A 25,454-nucleotide genomic window follows, 5' to 3' on the forward strand; every position below is an offset into this window, starting at 1 on the left:
ATTTAGGAACCGGTTCCATAAAGTCAAGTTATATCTAGGAACCTTTTCTTAATGTTTTAAGAGTGAAAACAAATCACTTACCTAGCCTCAATTTGCATTAAAAATACCCTACCCCTGCAGCGTACAAATTGCGACACAGATTAGGACGCGGTTGCAGTTTTGTACGGCTCCCGTCTTAGGCAGCCTACAGTTGCAACACTGCAGGACATGGTACCCGATTCAAAACTGAAGTCAGAGTAATTCATTTATTTTTAAAAAACGGTTCCCTAAGGATTCATAATTTTAAAAAACGGTTCGCGCGAACCGGTCGATTGCTATCACTATCTGTTTCAAAAGAAAGTACTACTACCATGGGATCAAAGTTGTTCATTCGAAATTAACAAATCAGAAGAAGCTGGAAGCACCTTAAACTTACACCCGACCACCAATTTGAAACAGTTATACTCAACAGAAACACACCGCTTAGACACTCCTGCTCTGCTGTGCAAAACACCCTTGCTCTCTTTACTTACGCTTGCCTAGTTTAGATTATACACTGACCTTCCAAAATAAGTACATACTCCATATTGCAATAAACGCCCCATGTTTATCATGAACATAAGTTTACAGTGAACTGAACATACAAGATTATGTCACACAAATGACTAAAATTGAGACTTTTTTATCCTCCACACACTACCATCGGCTGCACTATATCACCAGTCTTCTTTTTCGAGAAGGTTGAAACCTAGGACCTTTAATTATATCTGTAAAGCCTATATAAAGTGAATAGTCTATATTTTAGTATGTAAATAAATAATAATTTCCTACAGATTTATAGAGTTTGCACCATCTACAGGTTAGATTAACAGCTTTGTGAAGAGACGTAGACTTAGCGAACTTCATCCAGCATTGCATCTGAAATCGGTCATAAGCAAAGAAAAGTACCTTCCTTGACGCAATACTCCTTTACCTGTTACAATATATTTATATAGTTTGACTGATTTATAGTATTATAAAATTATACTATCATAAAATTAAGTAGCGTTTAAGTAATCATAATGGTTTGATTTCTTTTTAGAATGATAATTTTATTTTATATTATTGAATAAAAATGAAATAAGTCAGTTGATACTTCCTTGACTGTGCAATTTTGGGTAAGTTTTCAATTTAATTAATTATTTTAGTCTAAAAGAATAAGTCGAGATCTCTTCCAGGAAGGTATTTTGGCCAGCAGGTATAAACTGTTTCCTTGCTACGGAAGCGTTATCAGCGATTGAGGTCAACTGGAACCGTAATGTATGGGTGTTCTTAAAGATCAAAAGAAGATAACGTGAATGTGATAATCTTTGCAAATCCATTAATTCTTGAAACACAATTTTTTTTCCAAATTAGCTTCTCACACAAACTCGAGTTCAGTGTGGAGGTATTTTCATAAGTGCGTCGTGCCGCCCTGCATCGATTTATTCCAATAGATGGCACCGCGAATGGAGAAGACGGGGAGTTTTTTTTTTTTTTTTGTAATTTTAGATGTGCGTTAGCCTCGTTATTTCCAAAGACATTGAGTTAAGATGGATGTGGGAATCAACATCAACTCGTACCAAACAGATCGTCGTGCAAAACGAAACTTTGTTCGTAAAACTTACGTTGAAGTTATTTTTTCATGGTTCTGTACGCTCCATTTATTGGAAATAATTAGTGCTTGCTGCTGCTTGGCCGCATTTAGCTCGTGGCGTCTCTCAACAGTTTAAGCTAATTTATTTCGGTCACTTGAAGCCCTACTTAAGGCCTAATTTAGCGTCGCTGTAAGGAGAAAAACAGCTCGTTGCCTAAGCCCCATTTCTTTTTTTTTCTGTACCTTTGTAAACTAAGCTAATTTGTAGCCATTTATGTGAGTATAAGTATTAACACTTCCTAGTGTAGAAATCTTATTCATAGCGGATGCTAACGAATGCTTAGTACTATTTACTTTACAAAAATATCACTAAAAAATCTTTTAGCGGTTAAAACATTTTTAATAATATAATTTTAAAGGCTGCCTCCGTGGTGAATTTTGGTTGCACTATTTGACTATCAGTAAAATAAGAGTAGAGTTATATCTGTAATAAAACTCAGTTTGATGTAAGCTTGTCGATTTTGGAAGTGAAAGCTTTGTTTCACTCCATTTCATAAAAACATATCTAGCTAATTTTTCAAGAAATAAAAATTGTAGCGCTTAGGGAAGAAGAGTGAAGTAATTTCAATTAGCCCAGTGGTTTGTGGGACACTAGCGCTACCTATAACACAGAATTTCATGGGAAAGTATAGCAGATGAAACAGTGTGAGCTGTGAAAAGTGGAGTTCAGTGGCTCTGTCGTTGTCGTGTGTTTTGGTCATTTAAAAGCTTAGACGCTTGACTTTAAACGCGTAATTAATATTATCGATTAATAAAATAGCAAGTGTTCAGTAAAATTGCCCCTGTTGTAGTGGAACTTTATTACAGCAGGTCAATTTAAATATAAACTAAGTTAATTTACAGCCATTTCTTATATTTCTGTGAGTATTAGTATAAACATTTCATACTGTAGAAATCTTGTTCATGGTGGATGTTAACAAATGCTTGGCACCTTTATCTAAAAATCTTACTGTTATTTTTAGATTATTGGAATTTTACTAAGTAGGACAGTTCTTGAAAAAATGTCAGATCGTGAACTTCATAATTTCAAACGTTTTCTTTAATAATTCGTTACCATGTCGAGCTTCGATGTGTTTTAGTACCTATTTGATGATAAACTACTTTTTATATTTTTAGTCCATTTACTGATTTTAAAATAATTTATTTCATTGGAAGTGTGGATGTGTCATTAAAGAAAGGATTTTTTTTTGGAGAATATGAAATCTTAAATAAAAGTAATAGTTGAGTTTGCTCAAAATATTAAAAGTTTTCTGACATTTTCCTCTTTAGTCTCATAATCTCAGTTAAAATAATATTTATTTCGATGTGCTAAGATTTATTTCGATTTCATGTACTTAGAAGGTAGGATAAATTATTCCTGTTTACATTTAGGTTAATTGGTAAATAGAGAATGTATTTAACCAATACAAATAGAAATAAATGCGTCTCTGCGTTAAGAATGAAAGATCAGTTGGCAAATGTTAAATTGTTGTGATAATTTTATTTTGGCATTCAATCAGAATAAAAGGTCGCCCAGAAATAGTGCACTAGGAATAATTATTTGCTACAACTATGAAATCCTTCGATAATAGGTATTAGTATTTATTATTTTGGTATCATTTTCTAAATTAATAATGTTAATTTTCTTAGTTTTAAGCGAAGTATAGGATTTTATAATTTCTGCGTAATTGTTTCCATCGAAGGAGGAAGAAAACAGTTACAATGTAGACGACACTAATTCGGTAGTCAGACGTTAACACCCAAAAAAATAGATATTCTACCCTTAAGTTTACAGAGTAGACTTTAATCTTTATCACTGTAGTTTGGAATCATTTTTAGGAGCACCTAAAGAATGTACCTTTACTGTGAGGTTTAAATTGAACATGCTGTTTGTACAGACACCATAACAGGGAAGTTATATTTGAAAAAAATTCCATGGAAATAAATATCTTAAAAAATATTTTTCGAATTTATTGTTGTTACTTATTTTATAATTTTACGAATTGACAGACCAATTTTTGATTTGAAAAAATCACCTTCAACCAACCACCACATTAGTAATTTAGTGCAGTTTGTTACAAATGTACCCTTTTTTGGAGTAAGATGAATGGTTTACAAAATTTAAATTAAATTGTACTTGTGCTGATCTTATCCGAGGCCACAGAAATAAATTTTGTATCCAGGAAACAACAGAATTTTTAAAAATTAGTTCTTATATTAGGTTGAATCAATATCACTACTATATGTTTTGATATTAGGTAATGCAGCTAAGTTTCTGCTTCTGCTTTTGTTTGGCAGATTGCACTATATTTATAATCATTATTCTTAATTTATTGTTTATGATAAATTACATTCTTTTTAACTATTATATTGTACTCTAAAAACCATTAAAATGCATTAATACGGTTTGCAACATTTAGTGCATCCTCCATAGTGCAATTGAAAATACTGTTGGTATGTTTCCTTAAAATAAGAGGGATTTTTCAGCTGCATGTGCTTGTCGAAATAATTTCTGTTAAACAAGAAATTTGGCCTCATTTCTAGATAGCTTATCGTTTTTTAATTTAATGGCAGAATAAATGTAATTGTCTTTTCAAAATTTTTCTTGGCAATTACCTATTTATTTTAGTGTAACAGGTACTGTGTTTACTTACTTATACATCTATTTGGGCCCAAAAAGACCGTTAAAGAGATATTATATTGTTATAGAATTGTATAAAACATAAATATACAAGTATTATACAGAATATATTGTTTCCAGATAGGGGAAGTAATAAACTGTATTGTTAATGACGTTAAAAATGGAATAAACTGTTCGAGCCTTCTTTTGTTTGTTTATTTGTATAATTTAGTAATTTGATAATTTATATAAGACAATTTAGTATAGTGATGTGGGAATTTATAAAGTTCAAGGATAATGACTACAAATGATATGACATAGATTGTATGGAACTAAATATTTAAAGTAGTAAATGTTACAATGATTGTCTCAATATTTATGTAGTCATTGTCTTAATATACTTAAGGACTAAACAAATTACGAATGTTTTATTTTGTTTATTTTTTGGCGCATCGACTGCCACGGTCATTAGCGCCACGAATGTTTTATTGTTACTCATTTCTTTTTTCCCCTTACTGCGTAAATTAAGAGAAACATTATGCAACAAGAATTTGGTAGCAGGACTTAATCCCGAAGGGATCATTGTCGAATTTAGTGCTTCCATCATCTAAAATCTTATAATCCCTTTAGAAGCTGAATTCACTCATCTGAGAAGCAACTAAGAATAGCATAGATCTCAAACCGGTAAAATAGTTATTAGTCACTATGAGTCACGGCAAGTGGTCTCGTGATTCAAAATAGACCACTACTCCAGGACCTTTCATCCATTCTAACCAACACTGAAGTAATTACTTAAGTGTCGCATCGTCTAAGTATTGAGCTTCACCTCTCCTTGTTGAATCTGAACTTGTTTAACTTATTTAGTTACATTTAACTCTTTGTCCACTGAAAGCAAATATCACTCGCCACTCCATGAGTTGTCATAACTTGAGTGTTTAATGAGAATCGCCGTAAGTAATTGCTTGCTTTTTTTAAGATTTATTAACGTATACATCAAATTCTAATAGCAGAAAGTATCAACCAAGTTTTTGATTATTTTGGGCGATCTCACTAAATGAATGTTAACGAAGAACTTGTTAACGTAACGGTGAGTTTGATTTTTTTAGTTTTTGCAGAAAACTTAAATATTACAAATGCAGCTGAGATGCATTTTTTTTTTTTAAACTAATTAATTAGGGTTGTTAGTACTTTTTTTTTTAAATAGAAAATTGACATTACAAGTCAAAAGAAATTAGTGCTGCAGTTCTCTGGTTAAAATGCATTTCTAATTAACTAGTTTTATTCAAATTTATAATTCCAGCAATATTTTCAAAATTCATTGATGTTAATGAAAGGGTAATTTAGAGAAGAGCTTAAGAAATCAATTTCCATAGATTCCGCCGAAAAATCAGTTTTCCTTTAAAATAAAGGGTCTTACCACTAATAAAAATGTAAAGGTATTTCTGACTGTATTAGGTCTGTTGTGGGATTCATTTACCCAACATCATTAATGCTATATTTCTCATATTTCTAGAACGAAATAAATGAGGTACAAGTTTATTGAAATAAAACTAAATATTGAATAAAAGTTCCTTGTTTAATCCATTTGTGGATACAGTTGTTCCTTGTTTAATTAGAGAAAGTTGTTTGTGTTCCATAACTATGGAGCCTGTCTATACTGGAGTTTTTATTTAATCTAGTCTGGCCAGGAATCGAATGTAATTTTTATGTTTTTAAGAATACAAGCGATATTTGTCAAAAAATATAAGTGAAAATAAATCATATTTTTCCAAAATATCACAAGTAACTGACAAATCGTAGCTTAAAAGAAAATTAAGTTGAAGATAAACAAAGAAATTAAATAGAAATCTAATTAAATTGATTTGGAAAGAAATTAGTTTATAAATAAGATTGCGAGTGTTTGGATGACTCATCCAGTCAGTGCAATAATAATATTGTTTAAAATATTTGTTTATTCCATTTATTTTTATGTTTATCTTATCCATTATTTTTTCCAATACTAGTATTTTTAAAATTTAAAAAAACATCTTAAAATTTTGACTAGAAACAATCTTTTGACAAGATTTTCAACGGGAATTTATTAATCGAATTTAAATTTTATTTTAAGCATTCCATTTTAATTTCAACTTTCAAATCTTTGTTTTTGTTTTAAATAAAATAAAATTTGTTTGATTTATTGTTAATAAGATTAATTTCATTTATTGTTTATTGTTAGATTTCGATCAAACCATTCGTTTAAAATCTTCAATTATGGTTTATTTTGAATTTTTATTTTACTTCATTATGTTTGTTTATACAGTTGTTGTATCAATTAATCGATAATTACTTTTATTCGACTTTCTGGTGATTAGAATTAAAACTCTTTCTTTCAGAGAGAAGACCAATTTTCCCGTCTTAGGATTAAAAGCAAATCACTTATATCTTGGTCTTTTACTTCCAACCCCTTAGGTCGGCTTGCTTTCCATGACAGTTGTTATATAGTATCTTCATTCATTTCTTGTGAACCACTATCTAATATCTTCGTCCTGAATAGTTAAGTCATTCCTATATTTTCACATTTACTCGAGAGAGCGTATTCCGAGCTGGAGTCTGCAAAGTAATGTGACGTTCCATGTCTTTAGTATCATTAGTTATTAGATTATGCCTAATGTCTATGTCTAATGACTAATGAACGGTCAAGAATTTGTGTCATAGCCGTTTAGATAATCCAGCGTTCTTAAATTTATCGTAAGGTTTCCTAATCAAGTTTTCTAAGATTTAGAGGCCCACAGCGCCTGAGACCAACGTCTGAGCTGCCACTTCATAGCCTCCAGACCTGTTTTTCCATACGAGGTGGCTTCCTAGTGGAATTTTCCTGGGGTGTAGACTGTGTTTAAGACATACAAGTTGTATTTGTAACTGGTGTACATTTTTTTTTTTTTTGCCTTATTGTACAACGCAAATTAGCCATAGGTACTGTGTGCTTGCGCTTAATTTAAAGTTGAACAATCGAATTTACTATACGAGTATGTGAGAGAGGTTACAAGGTGTTAGAGAAGAACTATAATTTATTTCTGTTATATTGTTAAGATAGAATAAAAATTTATTTCATATACAAAATACATACATATACTTTGGAGGGCCAGTTAAGTACTATAACCTCCAGACATAGTTTCTGTACAAACAAATGAAATGGAATTAAATTATACAATAAGGGGAAAAACAATGAAAAACCCCCAGCTTATAAGAAAGATTTCAATTCAGGGAGCCCCTAACTCTCCTGTGCCTGTTCACCGTCTCCACATTATAGTCACCTATTCGTCTGCTGAGGTGGTTGTGACTTGATTCACACTTACTGAAGAAACCAGTAGCGATGCAGTGTTCTACATAGTCCATGTTGGTGTTGGCTTGGAAGTCCATATAACGCGTGTAGCGGGGGGAAGTTGTGACAAGCCTGAGGAATTTATTTTGGATGGTCTGCAGCGAGGCGATATTGGATCGACATGTCAAACTCCAGGAGGGACAAGCATAAAGTAACATGGGCCTAACCACTACCTTGTACAGCGGGAGTTTATTCTCTGGGGATAGTCCCTGCAGAACAGCGGGAATAGCACCCGAATGGCTGCCTTACCTTTATTGACTCTGTCCTTTATGTGGGGAGTAAAGGTCAGCCCACGATCCAGTAATACTCCAAGGTACCTGATAGTGGCAGCCCACGGCACAATCCGTGTCCCGAAGTGGATATGTGGATACAAGATCGGCCTGCGCTTAATGAAGAGGATAGCCTCTGTCTTTAAGGGGTTAATTTTTATTTTCCACTTGGTGAAAAATCGGTCCATACATGACATGGTCCTAGTAAGCTTGTTGACTATCGTGTCCAATCTTCGTTATACAGTGGAGTCTCGGTTATCCGTCTCCCTTTTATCCGTCTATTCCAATTAACCGTCACTGTCCTCAGTATTTAAAAATTAAATTAAAAAAAAAAACCAAAAAATTATTTTAAAAAGAAAACTTTCTTTTGAGATTTTTTCCTTTGTCTTTTAGGTACATACTCGTGTCCATCATTCGACAGTTTGTGGATTTTTCCTAAAAAGATCAACAACAAACAAAACCGCCCACAAAACCGATTAGATGTCGCAGACATTGTATTCATTAATTTTAATACACAATAGAATGAATTGAATAATGAAAGATAGCTGACCTTTAAGGATTAAGCGTATAAACGTATAAAATATGTATACCAGTTAATACAAAGTTTTATACACGTTAAACAAAAAAATCTGGAAATCTTCCTGTTTTTTTCCATTATCCGTCTATTCGACTATCCGTCACGTGTCCGGTCCCGGTCATGACGGATAACCGAGCATAACTGTATTGTTATGTTGTTAGTTCGGAAGTGGTGTAACTACATGATGAGTATTGTAGGAAGATAACCGGGAGGTCATAAATCCTCGTTTGCTGTGCAAAGCTTACTCTTTGTGGGTTAAGAGATGTGTTGTTACTGCACCCTTAAACAGATGGCCAAACCATTTTCTTGCGCTAAGTAACAAAGAAACCCGGCAGAGTCGCGCTGCAGTTCCGAATCTTCTTTGGAAAACCAAATTTGCTAGCGCCTGAACTCTGTGAACACACAGTTCGCGTATCGGTCATCCTTAGCGGCTGCAAATATTAGCCTTAATTCCTTTATTCGTTAGTAAGTATATCGTTAGGCAGAAGCAGGTGGCAGGCGATCTGGGCGTCTTCGTCTCACCCGCAAGATTCATGTTCACTTCGAATTAAAGGACTCCAGAAATCCCAGGTAACGGGTAGATTGGTGTATATGACTGGTCTCTTTTTTGCTTAATGCTGTTGCGCTTCTTGTTGCGGCCAGCCATCAATAGGGCTCACCCGTGCAGTGTCCTTACTAGTCTATACTACGAATAATAATAATAATTCATAGTAATACCAAGAATCTATAATCACCAATCCCGAATATTACCACCTTTTAAAATGCTAGAGCACATTACATTTTCACTCCTGACTTCTTTCTGTGGACCTGTTGCTAGGCTAGAGAGGTCTGTTGCCAAGCAACAGTGCAGTCTCCACAACACATTTCTGAGGTAGTTGATGTGCGGAACTGTCGGTTTAGCAACACCTGCATTCAAGCTGTAGTTCATCGCACACTTACATTCTTACATATAATGTACAATCCAGATGCCATACTTCTATGACAAACACTGACACTTAAGGAAGCCACAATTAATTTTGTAGGTTGCAATAGTTCTTGCTGTTTAAAAAACTTATTATAGTTTTGAAGCCTTATCAAGCTTAAAATAATAAAGAGATCATATTACTTAACAGTATGTTTTACTTTGGACTTATTAGTGGAATTATAATTCATGTCAGTGTTTATATTTATTTTTACGAAAACGTCAATATTAGCATTATTGTAACATATTATCATGAATTCAAAGTTGAATTAATCGGATTGGAGCTTTAGTCTTAAAATTTTTTTAACAATGGGCCATTGTCGTCCTAAATTAATATTTTGCCCAGTGATTCATAAGTCATAACACTACTAGCTATTTATGGAATTAATTTTAAAATATGTACTTTTTAAAAAATTTAAAATTTAAATTTAACAACATTTATTTATCCTAACTCATATGGTGTCGCATATCACAGTAAAGAGCATTAAATATGCTATAAAATGACACCAATCCCAAGTCTGTAGCTCAATAAGAAAAGCTTCTACAGTATCTCAAACAACCGGTGTTCCCTGTTTTTCAGCCCATTTATGGCAACTTTACAGCCCTGTAACTCATAAACCAGTTGACATATCACAGTAAAATTTCATATTTTTCCAAGTCTATACCAATAGTACACATGTGCCAAATTTCAAGAAAATCCGAGATGGTGAGGTTCAGACCCTGTGTTGAATTGTTATGGAATGTAAAGAAACATTTTTGGTAATGGAACCTCTTTTCCACCCAACTCTTGTTAATTCGGTTAGGACATAATTTACGATAGTTTAAAGAACATTTAGATGGAGGAAAAATATAAAATAAAGAATAGTCCTTCGAAGAGATAGTCCCTTGATAGATAAGAATACATTTTAATTTATTGTTTAATGCGGAAACAGGGAGAAGGCCCTGTATATTTTATATTGTATGAATTATATATATTAAGAAGTTCATTCATTCCAACTTTTTTAATGTTAGTAATAATGTTGGTAATTGTTATCTCGATCTAATTACTCGTATTGATTTTTATGCCACTTGATATTGCATTGTAACATCTAATTGACGCAAAACAGGCATTCAACAATAAATAGAGTGAAACTCGCCAATCTCTCTGGTACAATGAATAGTTTTTTTGAAAATGACTGTTACACTAGAAGTTACCTACCAGTTGATGGGACATAAACCTTAGCAGCCAGAATAGGATGTGAATGAAAGAGTCCAAATCTTCAATACGTAGCTCATTTGGTAGTAATGGAAGCTATGACCTAACCAATACTAATAATTTATTTCTGCTATAAAATCCTATGTGGATTGACGTTATTAACGTTGAATGAATATTTATTTTAAATAATTTAGTCTAGAAAAAGTGTATTGATAAGAATTTAGTCATAACAAATTCTGTAATGAAGCAAATATTGAGAAGGCTGCTTCACCAGATTTTTATGGCAACATTAGGACTGGTATTGCGTGTGCCATGGATGATAATGGCTGAATGGTTAATGTCCACGGAGTACGAAAAAGTGGTTTTTATAAAATCGTGTGTGTGTGTGTGTGTGTTTGTATCGTTGCTGATTTCTGTGAATCTAACTTAATTTTTTTCAGCATTTCGTTTTTATTATGGGCAAAAATTCATTTTAGTTACTCTCTTTAGAGTCGGGAGCAAACAGTATTATGAACAGCGACCTCTGCCTTCGATGAGTCTTCCTTTTTTTCTAGAGAACCATTTTTGGGTGCTTGGGGCCTTCCTGCCATACCTACTCTTTCTTTTACTTAACCCTCCATTTTTCCTGAGTTATTTTGCTGGGCTCCCTCGTATTTAAAACTCTACTTGCTTCTGTATGATGCCCTTAATTGCAACATGAAGTCTCCCACCAATTGCTACGCAATTAGTCTTCTGAGAGATCGCATTTATCTTTTTCCTTACCCTTTTCTTCTACCAGCACGATTAAACGAACGATTCTTCTATGAATCTGGTGCCACCAGAACATCATTCCAACCTACTTTGAAGATTCCTAAACTCAATATGCAACAATTTTGACCTTTTTTTTATCTTTAATGGGGGTTGGAATTCACCCTTGTAACGTTATTACATCAGATAGAATCTTGACTTTAGAGCGATCTCTCTGGCTTTAGGACTTCAGGGCTTTGTTGCTGTATGCTGAATTTGGCACCCCAAGTAGGATACGTCTCTAAGCAGCTTACATAAGCGGAGAAGATGGAAAATCTTCATTAGGCCTTGTGTAAAGTTATACAAGTGAAGTACTGTTAGCTTTAGGTCAGAAATTATTACTGAGCTGTTAAGCTATTCAGCAAAATAGTGACTGCGTTGTTCTTCCTGAACAATTTACTTGAATTTTATTTTATTGCTATTAACGTTTGATTTAAACAGGTCCCGAAAAATTGTAAATTATTAGAGTTTCTTTATTTTTTTTCATTTAGTATTATTACATTTACTAAAATCTGATATCTCGATAAATAGGGGAGGGGGACAGCTTTGAACAGTTTTAATTTCTCGCCAAATATTTAAAACTTTTATGATTGGTAATTTTCTCCATATTTTGTGGTAGACCTGTTGTATAATTGGCAGAGTTTCCCTTCCGTTTTCATTGTTTGGTAAAGTCAGAGTTGAGGAATGTTATATTTTGTAAGGTGGAAGTAAAAGTTTTGTTGCAGTTTCGGAAGTGTATTGAGAAGATTGTAGTGGACAAGGTATAAGTATTGTTAGTCCATATTAACATTTGGAATTCGAATTTTTAGATCTAGTATTCACGAAAGTCTATTTGCTTGCAAAAAGTGTTGGATATTAAATTTTCTCTTATGGAAGGAGAGGGGGCACATTTCAACATCTCAGTCAAAATGTGACGTACCGACCTGCAAGTTTGTGACTTTTTTCTGTTTAATCGCAGAGAAGGGGAAAGTGGTCCGAACCTACATTAAGAAGCGCAACAAACCGAATATTTTGTACAAACTTCCTAAACCCATCACTTCGGGTACAACATCCCGAACTGAGTAATTCTTGATTTTTGAACTAGATTTCAGTGGTTTAAAAGAGAAAGTAATGTAGTAGTGAGAGAAATAACTGATAGAAGGTAGATTCAGAGTAAAGTAATATCATTTCTTTCTATTTTATATTGTGTTCAAAGGTACCCCAACCAGTGGGACAGATATTTGACATTTGACACAAAATTTTTAAACTAAAACAATATAGATATGTATGTAAAGTACCAACTGTTTATTGATACAGATCTGTTCAGAAGACTTGAAAGTTGTAGAAAACAAAATAAAAAGGTTTAATAATACGATTCTGTGCACTCTGAAACAGAAAATGTAAATTCTGAAGTTCAAATGTGCCCCCTCTCCCTAACACCGTTATAAGTCTGGCAGCAATTAAAAATACGTCTTTAGTGACTTTAATTGCAGTTTTATTGGATTAATTTCAAACTTCTTATGCAGCCTATAAAATAATGCTTATTTTTTTTATTTTTCACCAGAACTGGTTTATTGGTTTTCTGGGGTTGCTATAGGTGATCTCCGGCTTCCCCTTAGTACTAGTCAGAAATGATATATTTACAACATAGAAAAAAAGTGCTTGCAACTGTTTTTGTAGGAATGTATAGCAACTGCTATTGATTGTCGAACATTATACCGTCATTGCTGCTTTAAGTTTTATTAATTTGTCTTTTACTGCAACAAGGACATGCAAATGCTTTTTTTAACTATTTTTTTTTCAAAGAACCTTTAATGATGAAGACATTGAGGAAATCCTTATATCTAAAAGTGAATGTCCTTGGATTGTTCAACCGTTATTGCCGTCTAGAAAAAATTATTCCTTCGTACAAATTGTTTAATCTTTCAGTTTTCGCATTCCTGTGTTTATATACAGGAACTAATGGAGGTTCTCTTAAATTTTCTAAATTAATTTTTCAAAGGGAATCTGTATATTTCCAGTCCTCAAAAAATTTGTAAAAAGTTTGTAGCAATTGCAGTTAGGCATCTGGATGTCATCATTACTTCCGGCTAAATTCTGTAAGCCAGGAAGTTCGATTTTACTGAAAGTTTTTTTTGGCCATCATTGGTTCCAGATTTTCTTGAAAGAGGGCACCAAAAAATTGTTTCTTAAAATGCGTTAGCTGAAAGTAAATGTAAATAGGATTATTTACAGAAACTTTTTTGATATTTTGAAAGTTGATCGGAAATTGGCCAAGTGTGTATAGACGTTGTAAAAAAACGTTTTTGATGAGGTCATGGCTGAACCTGCTTGCACACATCTACAGCTAGAATCGACGAACCCTGGCCTCCACCAAGAACGTTTTCCTGCCTCCTATGTCCTTCGCCTTCGCCATCCTATTAGATATTTCTGCTCTTCTGACATCCACCTGGTCCATCCGTCTGCTTTTCAGCCTTCCTTGACGACAGTTTCCTGCAGGCTTATATAGCATGACGTTCTTAACGGTAGCAGTGTCCTGCATCTTAATTCAATGTTCGACCTATCTTAATCTATTTATTTTAATTCACTGTCCCACTTCTTTAAATAACTCGTAGAGTTCCCTATTATGTCGGATTCTCCATGTATGTCCTTCCTTGTTCGGCCCCAAAATCCTCCCCAGTATTAATAATCCGCCTGGCTTATATTTACTCTTTAAATTATATCTGTTCTGTAGGGTTTCAATGTAAAAGTGAATTGTATTAAAATAGACCACTCTGCATTTTTTGGTTTATAGGCGCCACCGTAGCCGAGCGGATAGAGGCGAGACCTGTAAAGGTAATATGTATTGTGGTACTGGGTTCGATTCCCGGTCTTAGGGCCTTTGATTTTATTTAATGGTTTATAAAAGGAATTTACAGTAAAGTATGTTTGCTAGTCACCTCCGTCCACTACACCTACTTGGTAGTTGGCGAAAAGCGTGCCTGAAAAAGTAGGCATTACTTAACTTTACTTTTGTTAGTTTTCAAGATATGTAAACAAACAAAAACCAAATTGTATTCTAGAAACTTAAAATTTCTTTTCAGGCAAAAACTGAATTTTTAAAATTTGATACCAATTAGTGCGTAAGTCATCCGCCTGGACGTATCTCCCAAGACTCTTCATTAAGGATGGGGGATGACGATAAATGTGGTTCCTACCGTATAACTCTTAAGCGTTGGGTACACAGAAAGCGGTCTCTCGCGGCGGGCAACGATCTCCGACCGAGGCGGTCAGGCTGTCTAGTTGAATTACACAATGTTACGTCATCTCTGTCAAACAGAACGCGGACTAGTCTTTGTCGCGACAACAAGCGATCTGGTAGTACAAAATTAAAGATTTCAACGTGACCGCCATTGCCACCTAGTAATACGAAATAAAGATTCTGATGTTAAGAAACTTTATTACTCATTTTTTATTTCATTCCCGCGACATACGAAAATACTAGAAAAACCTATCTTCATGTGACTCCAGTTCGATTCATAAGCGGTGGTATGCCCCTAATTGTTCTCTCTTCTTATTGATTTCGTGCACCCAACTTCGTCTTTTCTTCTTTTTGCTTTGCAAAGCTAATAGCAGAAGGAGTTGTTCTTCGTCCGAGCTCATACTCGTATAAAAATTAAAACAAAAAAAACGCACTACTGCTTCTCAAGAAGAAAGCTACCAAACTGGACCGCTCTAACTAAAAAATCGCGTGCTGTGTGACATCCCCATATCGCTGCCCGCCGCGAAGGACCGCTTTTTGTATGCCCAACGCCTTAGACTCTGTGAACAGCTGATTATACTACCACACTAACTATTCTCAACTCAACATTCCTTTTGTATCTTATGTTTCTAAATTTAGCTTCAAAAAATTACCCGACAACTTGTTTCCCATTTCCAAAATCTCAAAGCAGCTAATCTTTTCATTGCTACACTCCATCCAATTCTCGAGAACGGCTGAGACATCATTGGCTTCGTTATCAATCAGTCAAGAAATTATTGCCATCCTTTGAAGACCATCATTCACGCTCCTGCCATCATTTAAATTCAGATTGTCCCATATACTTGTTGCGCACATAGCACCACAGTTGTAAAAGATTCAATAAAAGAAACGGGAAAAAAAGTGTTTAAAATGATTAGTCATTCTGTTTTATTGATAAATAATAATTTATGCGATAACAAAAGAGCTCTTCATTCATCTCGTATCTACTTTAATCTAAATTGGTTTTGAGAGAGTGCACAATTGTACTCTGATCCGTGATTCTGCAATGTTATTATGAAATAGTCACAGCTGGATAAAATTTTTATGTAATTACGTGAATTGCGTATTTTCAAGTAGCTATTGCAATCTTGTTTCCTATTTTATAGATTTTTTTAATTTGTATTATAACATGATGTCAATTTAATTATTTTGATGTTTTTATATCATTTATATTTTAGTTACAAAATACACATTAGATCACCAACAATTAACAATGCAATAAAACATAATGAAATCATCTTCAGGTTCTAGATATAACTTTGTAATCATTATATTTGTAAACATGTTTTACAACTTCCAATTTTATTTTATCTGCATTAGATATCGCTGAACAGATATATGTCGATTTGTTGTGACAAATCTTTGCTGTTTGGGTGTCAGTTCCGGTATTTAATAGAGGAAGTTTACAGTTTCCTGGTTTAATAATTATTTCAGAATACCTTATGCCTGAAAATGCATTTTCATCCGTAGTGATGATGTAGATTTGTTTTTTGGCACGAAAAATCTCAATTCGATAAAACTGGTACTCAAACGGTACACCGTTTTCTGCAGCTTAGCTTCAGTCTCCCGTGCTTTCAGTGATCTAAAAGAGTTCCTTTAATTTACCAAACGCGATAGTCTCAAGGAGAAGTAGTCTAGTCCTGATCTAACAATCCTCTACAAAATGGCTTAACGCGGCCACCACAACTTGGTAACTGGATAAGATAACATCTAAATTAGGCTCGTAATAAACCTGATCTCGGGCCTCCCTGGCCTGAATACAGTTAGAGCGGGGACCTCATTCACAAATTATTTCAATTCATTGATCCACCACCTCATTGCATGGCCGGTAGGATAGAGAGATAACGGTTAAGGAGTCATAATAACCAACGAAGCATCCTCTCGCGTTGCTTCATTAGCATTGTCATTCTTTGGAATTGCTCAGTACCCGGGAGACCAATAAATGGAGACGGTGTTCGTTGTAAATTTTTAATGTAAAAAAAAGTGTCTATTTCTGCCTTTACGTCCAACTACCAAATTAGGTGAGAGGATGGAGGTGACTAGCAAACATACTTTACTACAAAGTTCTCATATTAAACATTAAATAACATCCAAGGCGTAGACCGAGAATCGAATCCAGTATCTCAATACATCTTAGCTTTGCGGGCATCGCCTCTAACCGCTGGGCTATCATTCTCCAAAATTTGAATGTTTATAAAACAAATACAAAAATTAAATAAATAATACTGATTCCCAAAGGCTGGAAATGGTGAATTTATAATTAATTTTTAACGCTAAAAACTTATTTTAATAGTAATAGTATCTTAAAATTGGAAATTTTAAAGATTAACAATTATCTTTGGTGAAAAGTAAATAATTGAAGAGAAATATCTTTGTGTAAAGAGAGTTAATATCAGGCAACTTAAACTACAAATTCAATTTAAACAAATAGTTTGAGTTCATGAGAGGGAAAGAGATAGTTCAGAACATTTACAAAGAAAAATTTATTCAAGGTTACATTATTATGCATTATCGCATATTATAAAAAACAGTAGAAGGAACAAACAATATCTTGGTCTCTATACTATAAATAGTAGATTTACCCAAAGATTACTTTATCCAAATGAAACGGACAAACACTATCAGTTAAACAAAGGAATGCAGCGGAGAGCTTTTAAATTTGAATCACTGTTTGGCCGGTAAAGTACAGCAATAATTTTCATTGTGTATCTAGAAAGAAATAGAAATAATAATCATTTCCGGTCTAGCTGTTTGACTATTTAAAATTCATTTGGATTAATCAAGCTCCTGGCAGACCAGTGCTGTATTGCCTTATGTACAGGTAACATTAGGTTTTAATTGAAGGAGTTCTTAATATATTAGCATCTACGTACCTATTTTTCTAACTTTTTTAAGAGATGTTCTTGCATAAATGAATTTTTTTTACATGAAATTCGTTACGCTTCTGCAATTGAGTGAAATGACCTTTGAAGTTCTTATTTGCTCACTATGTTTGTTTCCTACCAGACATAACAGTTTAAAACTGTTAGTTGTAATGGGTTCAGATGACTTGAAGAGGAGGTTTATGATGCGGGAATTAGTTAGAGATTTTAATGAGTTGATATTCGGAATATGAATTACGAGTTTACGAAAATAAATAAATATGTATATTTTAACAATAATTTAGACGTTTGTAAAGATATACTACAATAATTTAAAATGTTTTAATTTGTAACTAGAATGCACAACTATAACGACGTTAAATAGATATATGTTTAAATACTTAGATAGGGACGCGCTCGCGGTGTAACTCGCTGGTAGAATCTTGATGTTACGCTGGTAAAATACTGAAGAATAATCATCGACTGATCCCCCACTTCCTGTAGAGAGACCATATATAGCCATCACCACACATTGACAAGTCTTGTAATTACGGGTCACACTCAAACATCTCTTGCCGTGTGTTGACCCTAGTCTTGAATAGGCCGGTGACAGGTGTTGGAAGTTATCAAAGGGCTGTAGCCAGGTATTCGGTCCTTTGAGTGTTTGTAGCCAGGTGGTCACTGTATACTGACCGTATAATGGCCCTTTTGAAAGCGGTGTGTCTTTGGCGGGCGTGCACTGACCGCGGCACTTGACCTAAGTACTAGCGTCTGACTGGCACCACTAGTTATAATTTTTATAATTAAAAATTATATATTTTTCTTCTGTTATCACATCACATCATTCCATTCCAGAAGCCAAAAACCCATGCCAAATACAATAATTGAAACAATTGTCTCAGATCGCTTAGAAAACTGGTCCTAGTTGTAACTTTTGAGAGCTGCGACAGGGTTGTAGAGGCGATCAGCAATCAGAAATGATGAAAATAGAATAAATTAAAGCTGAACTTGAAGACTAAACATTCTCTGATCTGTGGTTTTGTGTGGAGCACAGAACTGAACCCTGATTTCAACACCTGACTCTGTGTGAATTGTTAAGACAAACGAATACTAAGGACTCTTTTTAGGGTAATAGTGTCTGGTTGCCCTGAATGAAATTAGTGACAAAAATAAGGTCTTTCTAGTATGGGTGCGTGGTTATTCAGGACATAAGGGACATAAAGCGGCAGATTTATTGGCCCGGGAAGGCTCTGCGGGACACTTCGTTGACCCGGAGTCATATTTTGGGGTCTCCAAGTGTCTTAAGACTTGCGGCCTTTAATAAACCATGGGTGCAGACAGGCGAAGGAGTTCATAACAGGCTATTCGCCAAGGCTGACTGCAGAATTAATCCGTCAAGGCCGGGGGGCTATAAGGATAATTGTAGGCCTATTAACCAGCCACTGTAGGCTCAGAAAACACATGCATTGCATGGGCCTGGCAGATGATAGCCTCTGCAGGTTCTGTCAGGAAGAGAAAGAAACGGCACTGCACGAGTTGTGTCAGTGTGAGGGGCTTGTCTGACTAAGGATGTTACTTCTCGGGGGAGGAAAAACCAAGGACTGTAAGCTTTACCCAAGAGTCGCTCTCCAGAATTAAGAGTCTGATTAAACGGACGAGTCTGGAGGGCGAGCTCTAAAGTTGGAGGGCTACAATAGGTCCAAAGGGGTCGCAGTGGCGTAGGCTTTAAGGGCCGCCTTATTAGAATCTTATCTTAGGGTAATAGTGGAAAGCGGATTATGCGAGATGAAACTCGGTGTTGTAATTGGACATTATAAGGGAAAATCTTATTGTAAGAGCTAAGATTTCTACGACACCCATGGTTAGGTCAGCAGCAAAAATAACAGGAATTGGGCAGCAGAAAGGTTCTAGACGGAATATTAAAGGAAGGCCTCGAGATCGCGAGATTGTTGGACGATGTGAAGGAAGAATTAGGGACGGATAGGAGGTGACCACCAAGAGAGGGTTTTTGTTAAAGCCAAGGTTTTGATGGAACGAAGCGCCACAGATTGTGCATATTTAGAGAGAGGAGAGAGGGAGCTATGCAATGTGCATTTCTTGTTGTCAAATAAAAGATTTGTCCTGTTGAGCAGTGTGACCAGTTTATGGCGAATAGTGAGTAAGATAGGAAATGGACATTAATGATTTGGCCTTGAGACACTTCGTATGGTCTCTAACCGTTCGCATATTTTCAGATTGACGTTACAGACATAACCTGTATAGAGCGACTGACCTGTAGAGTTGAGAGATATATTAAAAGTGTGGATCCAAAAACTCGACAGCCTATACTCTAGGCCTACCAATGTGACGTCGCTTCTTGTGTTATCCATTCCATTTATTCTCTTATGGGAATCAAATATTTATTTCTTTTTACCACCATATCTTCGACTTAATCGAGTTAATCGTTCCAATTATGTGCACTAATTGTATTTGTGGGAATTATTCACACATTATAGTTAAACAATGAAACTGTTTTTCTCTAGATTTTAGTTAATTTATGAATAATAATTAATTTTAATTGTACACGCATCCCTTACTAATTGTTTATTACATTTTTATTTGCTCTGCTTAATATTCTCAAAATTAATACTGTTTTTTTTTTTAAATTGGCGGAAATTAGCTTTAGCCTCCACAATTGTTATAATTTAGGATGCGGGCTTTTATTATTTATAAACTCTCAGGGACGTGGTGACGTAGGCTCTGTGGTCGACTCTCTGGTCAGTGAAGACTAATCTAGTCTTCAAGAGAGGCTTTAAACTTATCATTACACTCATACTTCTAGCATAGTTGTTCTCCAGAAACTGAACATTTGATCTGATTATCTTATACTTAATTTCAAAGTAAAACTCTCCAATATTTTGCGGGCAAAACCCAACCAAACTGATTTGTTTACTTTTCGTTCATTTTTGATCAATTTTGTTGACTTTTTTTTACCGGTACCACCCTTACAATCAGGCTTCTTAGAGAGCCTACAAGAAAGATCGTGGGGTGGGAATATTAATAGTTATATAAATTTTATTTCTACACTTGTAGATCCATTGACGATTGTTGAGCCTTCTTTTTCAGAAACGTTTTTGAGAAATGGAACTAATAATAATATTAAGTATGGTGGAATCCTGTACATTCTCTCCTTCTCGCTTCAAGTGTCGCCCTTAAGTTCCTTAACTTTTGGCCTAACGAAGAGCAAGATAGGGTTTAAAGGGGATAGATTTCTAATCGCAGATACTTGGCACCTAATGTTGGCCTGACGTGAAAATTTCTGTGGACAGGCATCTTGCATTGGGCGAAAACTTGCATTTAATTCAGCAGCAAAGACCAGGCACCTGTTCCAAGAGATGCCTCCTCTTCCAATTGTGGTTCATGTTGCGTATAATTTGAAAAGTTAAGTTATTTAGGAACCAGAATGTGTAATGATACAAGTTCATCAACTTGCAAAATAGAGTAGCTCACCTCCAAGCGGACCCCATGGTCGCGGACCTTATTCCGAACAGGCCGAGTGCCCACCTCGACTTAAGCTGTACTTATACCCCCTTAAAGACGATAGATCACAAAACATTATCTAGGGGTTCCGCCTTAGAAGTGTTTAGCCCTTGTGGACAATAGGATCAAGGAGAGGAAGTTTCTAGTACCTTATCAGATAGTACTGTAGTCGCTAAAGGGCGTAACAAGACTTTGCCATTGGTTTCAGGATGTATTAAAAGAAATAAATGGCTAGTCGTAAATCCTGTAGCGTGTAAAAGGGGAAAGTTTGCTTAATACCCGCGAAGGAGTCGACACAATAATTGTCTTTTCTTCGCATGATAGGGCGAAATAACGTAGAGCCTCTTGAGTGTCTGGGTACAGTTTGACCGGAGTTATAATCGCCATCTTGCGGCGTAAGATCTTCAGCAGGTTGACACCAGAGGAGATCTTGAAAAAGATAAGTAGTTTAAAACACATTGCACCGCCTAAATGAAGAGGCTTTGTCAATTAGTCTTTCTAGGCATGATTACTATCTCTGGCTGCATTGGCTCCAGGAATAGGATCCTCACCGATCCCAGTAAATGATAGTTGATAGAATAACGAGAGCTCAGTGGTTAGCATAGATTGCAACGCGGAGATCCCGGGTTCGAATCCAGATGCTGGCCCTTAGATTTTCTTTTCCTAGGATCTTTTTATACCTTGCTGTCCGGTGATGGACAGTATTGTCTGTAACGTGAAAACACTTTTCACAAAAAAAGCTCCAGGCACTAAATAGCCTTAGATGTTGACGCGCCTTAAATTAGAAAAATAAAATAAAAAAAGGACAGATTTATTAAAAATAAAGGATTAGGTTTCTTTATATCTTGCGACTTGTCTTGATCTGGATAAATTATAGTAAAATAGTAAATAAATTTTAGGCTTGTAATTATTCTTACTCCCACAAAGGGTCGCTGTTGCATGAATTTTCCTGGGTGTTGCAATCCCATGGGTTCCAAGCACAGTACTCTATGCACTTTCTCTATACATTAGGGACACAGTGCCCTTAAACTATTATTTACTTAAGCACACCAAGGCTCCTACACTGCACACCCAAGGGCCACCTTTCCTTGGAGATAGCTACGGCAAAGGGAGTGAACCCTTTAAATACAAGTTCCTCCATTGTTTCGGAGGTTGGACGCAGGACCGACCACTCTAGACTCTAGGCTCTAACCTAATTTCGTCTCAATTGGAAAATTGAGGACGCTAGAGCCATCCACGGGCTGTAGTGCCAAGAAAGAAGTAGAAGATTTATCCTTACATTTGACGGTTTAATCATTCTTATGATTTCGCTGATCCTCTGTCTACAGAGACATTACTTTACTGAAAAGCTGCCCTGTTTGGCAATTGAAAAAAGGCTTATCATGAAAATCCCTAATTTTAAGTAGAAAGTGATGAAAAAAAATTTCACCACCAAATTTGAAAGTGAATGGATTAAATAGTGGCGGCGTGTCGAAAATAAATAGTTTTATAGAACTGTAAACTTTCACCACAATAACTTTTGTCTAATAGAATTTAATTTCTGTAGATCAGCTATTATTTTTATAGACTAAATTCTTCCTTTCTCTTATATTCAATCAATTAAGCCTATACTTTTAAGAAACTAAAACCAGAGCGTTAACTGATTAAAAATAAATTTCTTCGTTGGGAAATCTTGGTTTCATCTTATTGATCAAAATTTCCACAGTCCATTGGCACTGCCTCTGCAATAAATCCCTAGCTAAGGATAGGGTCGTGATATTTGGGAAAAATGAAACTCTATGGACGATAGTGCCATAATATTTTTTAAAGCGACTTATTTCTTCAAATGTTTTGAAATTTCATATTTATTTTTTGTTTTTAACATCTTCATAATATTCTGATGAATTTTTCTTTGTTTCTAGTGGTCCTGCTTTCATATATTCTCTCGGGGCGTTTGTGTTCTGCCAGATTATTCACTTCTGAATTAATTAATCACTTATTTCTGTAAGTATAACATTTTTCTAAAATACTCTTACTGCTTTATTACAATTTCTTACTACTGGTATTGCAGGTGTCAACTTGTCCTAATTGATTTTTTCTCCGTCAGTATTTATTCAATGAATGAGACAAGATTAAGGAGGAAAGATTTCCTCGGAGGTTCTGTTCTGTTACAAACTTGCCTCTACTATCCCACTAAGTCAGGAAATGGAGGTAGAATTTTGGTTATATGAGATAGTCTGTTAACCTGACTTAACTATTCAGTAATCTCTAACCTAGTGTCCTTCTAATTCCAGTTTCAATTCTATTCTTGCTAGTTTTCTAAACTACTTCCTGGCCATGGCTCTGTTCCGATACCTTCTCCTTAGCAGCCTCTCTTTTCCATTCACCACTTACTCGATATTTGTGGACCACTCCATCCATCCTCCTTCACTTCTCTTCCAAATATCGACTAGCATTTCCTGCAAGCATATGATCTGTCGATTCCTGGTTTGTATAGTGCCGCACATCTCCCATATTCGTTTAATCTGGGAAAAGGCTGCTCGCATCAACAGTCCTTTTGCTCCCTATTCCATTTTCTTCGTAATTTCCCTGTTATTATTATCTATATCGTCTTATGCTCTTACCAGCGCTAAGTGGAACAACCTCCTCTAAGTCTTTTCATACTCTTCTATTTGGAGAACAACAAAACTCGCTCAAGAGTCTGCCATCTCACTCCTTCGCTCTTCTCCACCATATCCTCACCCCCTAAAACTTCTCGAAATCTCCCCACTATTTCACTTTAACTCTTTAAAGACATACCAACATTATCTTTAGGCGTGATCTAAAAATTACTACCTTTCACTGGCCTTTGTCAGCACAGTTGAGTGTTTACGACCTTGTTATGGTTGTGTAATATTTTATTTCTGTAACATATCTAAGGTCAAGTTTTTTTTTGTTGAAATATTTTTCTAGATATGATTTTGTCTGTCGGTTCTTGAGGAGGTTGGATTCAAGTGCCTCAATAAGATTTGGTAGCGATAGTTATCTTACCTATAGAACATTGAAGTCCTCTAACTCTAGTAAAACATTAATTTTGAAAGAAATGTATATTTAAAAAGCGATTATTTAAATAAAAGTCGTCAGGGATACACCAGATTACTTTTGTCTTTAAGAGGCTGTGAAATAAGTTAGTAACTTTCCGTCATCTTGAAGTTGTAAATGTAAGAAACAGTTAGAAGATAGAGCAACCATTTAATAGATATTCATATCGTTTCCACCTTTCACCGGATCGAAGACTTTCAGTGTTACAATGTCAGTGGGTGTATCCATTTGCAATTATAATTTTACTCCGGTAACATGTATCTTGAGGTCGTTTCTCCATTCATCAGAAAAGCAGAGTGGAGGCCAAGACTTCTTGTGATCAAGTTAATGGTAGTGATGGAAGGCTAGAACGAATCTCTTGTTCTCAATATGCTCATTTCAAGTTGTAAAATAAAACGTTTCGATAAAAACAGTACTTTCTGATAGACGTGATTTTTTAAAAAATATATTTCAAATACTTTACATTTAATTGAAATATGGTTTACGAGGGTCGTTTGAAAAGTCCGTGCAAAAATAAAAACTACTTAATTTTTTGGGGTAAACCTTTTTTATTTTTCAACATAGTCTCCTTTTAGGCTTATACACTTCGTCCAACGCTGCTCTAGTTTGTTGATCCCTTCCGAATAATAGGATTTGTCCAAGTCTGAAAAATAGCCATTCGTTTCTGCAATCACCTCCTCGTTTGAATAAAATCTTTTTCCCGCCAGCCATTTCTTCATATTGGGGAACAAATAGTAGTCCGAGGGAGCCAAGTCTGGAGAATAGGGGGGATGTGAAACGAGTTGGAACACTATTTCCATTAATTTTGCGACCACAACTGCTGAGGTGTGAGCTGGTGCGTTGTCGTGATGGAAAAGGACTTTTTTGTGGGCCAATCGTGGGCGTTTTTCTTGCAGCTCGGTTTTCAAATGGTCCAATAACGATGAATAATATGCACCTATAATAGTTTTACCCTTTTCCAGATAGTCGATGAGAATTATTCCTTGCGAATCCCAAAAGACAGTCGCCATAATCTTTCCGGCCGAAGGAACGGTCTTCGCCTTTTTTGGCGCAGATTCCTCCTTGGTAACCCATTGTTTAGATTGTTCTTTGGTCTCAGGAGTGTAGTGATGTATCCATGTTTCATCCACAGTGACGAAACGACGCTTAAAGTCCTGCGGATTCTTCTGGAACAGCTGCAAACCGTCCTTGCAACACTTCACACGATTTCGTTTTTGGTCAAGCGTGAGCAATCGCGGCACCCATCTTGCGGATAGCTTTGTCATGTCCAAATGTTGATGCAAAATATTAAGTACCCGTTCATTCGAGTTGCCCACAGCACTAGCAAACTCACGCACCTTCACTCTTCTGTCA

General features: G+C 35.3%; 1 protein-coding gene across 4 annotated transcripts in view; it reads left to right on the forward strand.

Annotated features, from left to right (window-relative positions):
• Positions 1 to 2,296: 2,296 nt before the first annotated feature.
• Positions 2,297 to 25,454, forward strand: part of whd (carnitine O-palmitoyltransferase whd) — a 68,792-nt gene continuing 45,634 nt past the window's right edge. For 2 of the 4 annotated variants that reach the window (XM_074118969.1, XM_074118972.1), the window contains exons 1-2: positions 2,297 to 2,514; positions 22,943 to 23,024. The gene's annotated coding sequence lies outside the window, so the exon portion shown is untranslated. Of the gene's footprint in view, positions 3,226 to 22,942; positions 23,025 to 25,454 lie in introns of all 4 variants that reach the window. The other 2 variants (XM_074118970.1, XM_074118971.1) reach the window with 2 other exon arrangements.

Source organism: Rhodnius prolixus, unplaced genomic scaffold (genome assembly GCF_049639745.1).
Source record: "Rhodnius prolixus isolate KJV_2025 unplaced genomic scaffold, Rpr scaffold_2, whole genome shotgun sequence".
NCBI lineage: Eukaryota > Metazoa > Arthropoda > Insecta > Hemiptera > Reduviidae > Rhodnius > Rhodnius prolixus.